The sequence below is a fragment of the Bombina bombina genome, chromosome 4 (assembly GCF_027579735.1).
Source record: "Bombina bombina isolate aBomBom1 chromosome 4, aBomBom1.pri, whole genome shotgun sequence".
NCBI classification, from domain to species: domain Eukaryota; kingdom Metazoa; phylum Chordata; class Amphibia; order Anura; family Bombinatoridae; genus Bombina; species Bombina bombina.
In genome coordinates, this window is record NC_069502.1 from 953,234,925 (window position 1) to 953,241,455 (window position 6,531).

Here is a 6,531-nt window from a genome sequence, read left to right on the forward strand (position 1 = left end):
TTTCATGCTGCCCTATATCCTATAGTCTGAGGTAAAAATTACTCAGCATTTTATTTCTCCACAGGTCGATGTGAGGGAGAGGACCTCTCAAGCCTGTGAGCTGCCTTGCTGTAAGGCAGAAGTTCAAGGTAAGTGCTAACTTTAATGTTTCTGGGGGCAAAAACACTCAGATGAAAGTGAGCATTACATTGCTAGCAATGACAGACATAACAAGGGCTAAGATTAAATAGGGGTTTTTTATTGTGTATGGGACATGTAAACTTTCCTAGATGGAGAGGACTATTGGCAGCCATTTTTATGCAGGCACTGGGGCTGGACAGGAGACAATGTTATTTTAAGGCTCTGATGGTATCTCCCGGCGGTTTTAACTTAGAAATATACCGACTGGGAGATGGTTCCGTCTTAGTGTTGCACGCCAATTTCTCCGCGCCTGTATTGTGTGACACACGGAATAGCCTTCTGCGCAATCTGCCTACAGGAACAGTGTTAGCGCATAGACAGGCTTTGCTAGGACCAGAGGAACGCTTGTTTCCTTTTTCCTGCTGCGTTCCGGATCGTCTGCTGAATAAAATAAAGGCTGAATAGCTCTGGTTCAGCGTGGCAGGTAGGCACCTCAGCAAAGTTGCTGAGGTGTAGAGGTGTCTAGATAAGTCTTAAAAATTGCATATGTATAATTGGTCAGACTCAGTAAAATAGTTAAATGTTTAAATTTTAAAGAGACAGTACCTTTTTTTATTAAAGATTACAGTTTCTATTTATTATTTAGAACCATTGTGAACAGCATGGACCAAGAGCCCTTGCAAGAGGCCACTTGTGTTTTGATGCCAATGTGGAACCACCAATCCCTTTCTGTTCCTCATGTATTACAAGGACACTAAATTATAGGGAAATAAAAAAAATCCTCATGTGTCCCAAATTTTACCGCCCTCACATGCAGTGCCCTGCGCTTACTCTCTAACTCCAGCTGGAGTTACACTAAGGGACCTCACTTCTCTCATGTCTTCTACAATTTCAGATGCTCTGTCTGCTTTTTCTATGTTACAGGGAAAGTGTAAGAGGAAAATCAGACATTCAGCAAGCGAGGTCTCTGTCGCTGTTGTTGCTATTTCAGAGGTCCCCTCCCAGAAGCCTGAGGAGGAGGATACCGTAGTAGCATCTGAAGGGGAAATTTCAGATTCAGATAGTATAATTCCTATCTTACAGGTTTAACCTAGAACACCCCCGTCTATTACTTAAGGAGGTTTAAGCTACTTTGGACGACAGCGACTCCTCGGTAGTCGTTATTCCTAAAAAGTCCAGTAAACTGAACAAATATTTAGAGGTTCCTTCCTCGACAGACGTCTTTCCAGTCCCAGACCGAGCTTCTGAGATCATTACTAAGGAGTGGGAGAGAACGGGTATTCCTTTTTCTTTCATGTAATTAGCAAGAGTCCATGAGCTAGTGACGTATGGGATATACATTCCTACCAGGAGGGGCAAAGTTTCCCAAACCTCAAAATGCCTATAAATACACCCCTCACCACACCCACAATTCAGTTTTACAAACTTTGCCTCCTATGGAGGTGGTGAAGTAAGTTTGTGCTAGATTCTACGTTGATATGCGCTCCGCAGCAAGTTGGAGCCCGGTTTTCCTCTCAGCGTGCAGTGAATGTCAGAGGGATGTGAGGAGAGTATTGCCTATTTGAATGCAATGATCTCCTTCTACGGGGTCTATTTCATAGGTTCTCTGTTATCGGTCGTAGAGATTCATCTCTTACCTCCCTTTTCAGATCGACTATATTCTCTTATTTATATACCATTACCTCTGCTGATTTTCGTTTCAGTACTGGTTTGGCTTTCTACAAACATGTAGATGAGTGTCCTGGGGTAAGTAAATCTTATTTTCTGTGACACTCTAAGCTATGGTTGGGCACTTTATTTATAAAGTTCTAAATATATGTATTCAAACATTTATTTGCCTTGACTCAGGATGTTCAACATTCCTTATTTTCAGACAGTCAGTTTCATATTTGGGATAATGCATTTGAATCAATTTTTTTCTTACCTTAAAATTTGACTCTTTTTTCCCTGTGGGCTGTTAGGCTCGCGGGGGCTGAAAATGCTTCATTTTATTGCGTCATTCTTGGCGCGGACTTTTTTGGCGCAAAAAATCTTTTCTGTTTCCGGCGTCATACGTGTCGCCGGAAGTTGCGTCATTTTTTGACGTCCTTTTGCGCCAAAAATGTCGGCGTTCCGGATGTGGCGTCATTTTTGGCGCCAAAAAGCATTTAGGCGCCAAATAATGTGGGCGTCTTATTTGGCGCCAAAAAATATGGGCGTCGCTTTTGTCTCCACATTATTTCAGTCTCATTTTTTCTTTGCTTCTGGTTACTAGAAGCTTGTTTATTGGCATTTTTTTCCCATTCCTGAAACTGTCATTTAAGGAATTTGATCAATTTTGCTTTATATGTTGTTTTTTCTCTTTCATATTGCAAGATGTCTCACGTTGCATCTGAGTCAGAAGATACTTCAGGAAAATCGCTGTCTAGTGCTGGAACTACCAAAGCTAAGTGTATCTGCTGTAAACTTTTGGTAGCTATTCCTCCGGCTGTTGTTTGTATTAATTGTCATGACAAACTTGTTAAAGCAGATAATATTTCCTTTAGTAATGTACCATTGCCTGTTGCAGTTCCTTCAACATCTAAGGTGCAGAATGTTCCTGATAACATAAGAGATTTTGTTTCTGAATCCATCAAGAAGGCTATGTCTGTTATTTCTCCTTCTAGGAAACATAAAAAATCTTTTAAAACTTCTCTCTCTACAGATGAATTTTTAAATGAACATCATCATTCTGATTCTGATGACTCTTCTGGTTCAGAGGATTCTGTCTCAGAGATTGATGCTGATAAATCTTCATATTTATTTAAAATGGAATTTATTCGTTCTTTACTTAAAGAAGTACTAATTGCTTTAGAAATAGAGGATTCTGGTCCTCTTGATACTAATTCTAAATGTTTAGATAAGGTATTTAAATCTCCTGTGGTTATTCCAGAAGTTTTTCCTGTTCCTAATGCTATTTCTGAAGTAATTTCCAGAGAATGGGATAAATTGGGTAATTCATTTACTCCTTCTAAACGTTTTAAGCAATTATATCCTGTGCCGTCTGACAGATTAGAATTTTGGGACAAAATCCCTAAAGTTGATGGGGCTATTTCTACCCTTGCTAAACGTACTACTATTCCTACGTCAGATGGTACTTCGTTTAAAGATCCTTTAGATAGGAAAATTGAATCCTTTCTAAGAAAAGCTTATCTGTGTTCAGGTAATCTTCTTAGACCTGCTATATCATTGGCTGATGTTGCTGCAGCTTCAACTTTTTGGTTGGAGACTTTAGCGCAACAAGTAACAGATCATGATTCTCATAATATTATTATTCTTCTTCAGCATGCTAATAATTTTATCTGTGATGCCATTTTTGATATTATCAGAGTTGATGTCAGGTTTATGTCTTTAGCTATTTTAGCTAGAAGAGCTTTATGGCTTAAAACTTGGAATGCTGATATGGCTTCTAAATCAACTCTACTTTCCATTTCTTTCCAGGGTAACAAATTATTTGGTTCTCAGTTGGATTCTATTATCTCAACTGTTACTGGTGGGAAAGGAACTTTTTTACCACAGGATAAAAAATCTAAGGGTAAAAACAGGGCTTCTAAGTCCACATGAAAGTGCGGCCCTCATTCCAGCTCAGCTGGTAGGGGGCAGGTTACGTTTTTTCAAAGAAATTTGGATCAATTCTGTTCACAATCTTTGGATTCAGAACATTGTTTCAGAAGGGTACAGAATTGGTTTCAAGATGAGACCTCCTGCAAAGAGATTTTTTCTTTCCCGTGTCCCAGTAAATCCAGTGAAAGCTCAAGCATTTCTGAATTGTGTTTCAGATCTAGAGTTGGCTGGAGTAATTATGCCAGTTCCAGTTCTGGAACAGGGGATGGGGTTTTATTCAAATCTCTTCATTGTACCAAAGAAGGAGAATTCCTTCAGACCAGTTCTGGATCTAAAAATATTGAATCGTTATGTAAGGATACCAACGTTCAAAATGGTAACTGTAAGGACTATCTTGCCTTTTGTTCAGCAAGGGCATTATATGTCCACAATAGATTTACAGGATGCATATCTGCATTTTCCGATTCATCCAGATCATTATCAGTTCCTGAGATTCTCTTTTCTGGACAAGCATTACCAGTTTGTGGCTCTGCCGTTTGGCCTAGCTACAGCTCCAAGAATTTTTACAAAGGTTCTCGGTGCCCTTCTGTCTGTAATCAGAGAACAGGGTATTGTGGTATTTCCTTATTTGGACGATATCTTGGTACTTTCTCAGTCTTTACATTTAGCAGAATCTCATACGAATCGACTTGTGTTGTTACTTCAAGATCATGGTTGGAGGATCAATTCACCAAAAAGTTCATTGATTCCTCAGACAAGGGTAACCTTTCTGGGTTTCCAGATAGATTCAGTGTCCATGACTCTGTCTTTAACAGACAAGAGACGTCTAAAATTGATTTCAGCTTGTCGAAACCTTCAGTCACAATCATTCCCTTCGGTAGCCTTATGCATGGAAATTCTAGGTCTTATGACTGCTGCATCGGACGCGATCCCCTTTGCTCGTTTTCACATGCGACCTCTTCAGCTCTGTATGCTGAATCAATGGTGCAAGGATTACACAAAGATATCTCAATTAATATCTTTAAAACCGATTGTACAACACTCTCTAACGTGGTGGACAGATCACCATCGTTTAATTCAGGGGGCTTCTTTTGTGCTTCCGACCTGGACTGTAATTTCAACAGATGCAAGTCTCACAGGTTGGGGAGCTGTGTGGGGATCTCTGACGGCACAAGGAGTTTGGGAATCTCAGGAGGTGAGATTACCGATCAATATTTTGGAACTCCGTGCAATTTTCAGAGCTCTTCAGTCTTGGCCTCTTCTGAAGAGAGAATCGTTAATTTGTTTTCAGACAGACAATGTCACTACTGTGGCATACATCAATCATCAAGGAGGGACTCACAGTCCTCTGGCTATGAAAGAAGTATCTCGAATTCTGGTTTGGGCGGAATCCAGCTCCTGTCTAATATCTGCGGTTCATATCCCAGGTATAGACAATTGGGAAGCGGATTATCTCAGTCGCCAAACGTTGCATCCGGGCGAATGGTCTCTTCACCCAGAGGTATTTCTTCAGATTGTTCAAATGTGGGAGCTTCCAGAAATAGATCTGATGGCGTCTCATCTAAACAAGAAACTTCCCAGGTATCTGTCCAGATCCCGGGATCCTCAGGCGGAAGCAGTGGATGCATTATCACTTCCTTGGAAGTATCATCCTGCTTATATCTTTCCGCCTCTAGTTCTTCTTCCAAGAGTAATCTCCAAGATTCTGAAGGAATGCTCGTTTGTTCTGCTGGTAGCTCCGGCATGGCCTCACAGGTTTTGGTATGCGGATCTTGTCCGGATGGCCTCTTGCCATCCGTGGACTCTTCCGCTACGACCAGACCTTCTGTCGCAAGGTCCTTTTTTCCATCAGGATCTCAAATCCTTAAATTTAAAGGTATGGAGATTGAACGCTTGATTCTTGGTCAAAGAGGTTTCTCTGACTCTGTGATTAATACTATGTTACAGGCTCGTAAATCTGTATCCAGAGAGATATATTATAGAGTCTGGAAGACTTATATTTCTTGGTGTCTTTCTCATCATTTTTCTTGGCATTCTTTTAGAATTCCGAGAATTTTACAGTTTCTTCAGGATGGTTTAGATAAAGGTTTATCCGCAAGTTCTTTGAAAGGACAAATCTCTACTCTTTCTGTTCTTTTTCACAGAAAGATTGCTAATCTTCCTGATATTCATTGTTTTGTACAAGCTTTGGTTCGTATAAAACCTGTCATTAAGTCAATTTCTCCTCCTTGGAGTTTGAATTTGGTTCTGGGGGCTCTTCAAGCTCCTCCGTTTGAACCTATGCATTCATTGGACATTAAATTACTTTCTTGGAAAGTTTTGTTCCTTTTGGCAATCTCTTCTGCCAGAAGAGTTTCTGAATTATCTGCTCTTTCTTGTGAGTCTCCTTTTCTGATTTTTCATCAGGATAAGGCAGTGTTGCGAACGTCTTTTGAATTTTTACATAAAGTTGTGAATTCTAACAACATTAGTAGAGAAATTGTGGTTCCTTCATTATGTCCTAATCCTAAGAATTCTAAGGAGAAATCATTGCATTCTTTGGATGTTGTTAGAGCTTTGAAATATTATGTTGAAGCTACTAAGTCTTTCCGAAAGACTTCTAGTTTATTTGTTATCTTTTCCGGTTCTAGAAAAGGCCAGAAAGCTTCTGCCATTTCTTTGGCATCTTGGTTGAAATCTTTAATTCATCTTGCCTATGTTGAGTCAGGTAAAACTCCGCCTCAAAGGATTACAGCTCATTCTACTAGGTCAGTTTCTATTTCCTGGGCGTTTAGGAATGAAGCTTCGATTGATCAGATTTGCAAAGCAGCAACTTGGTCCTCTTTGCAT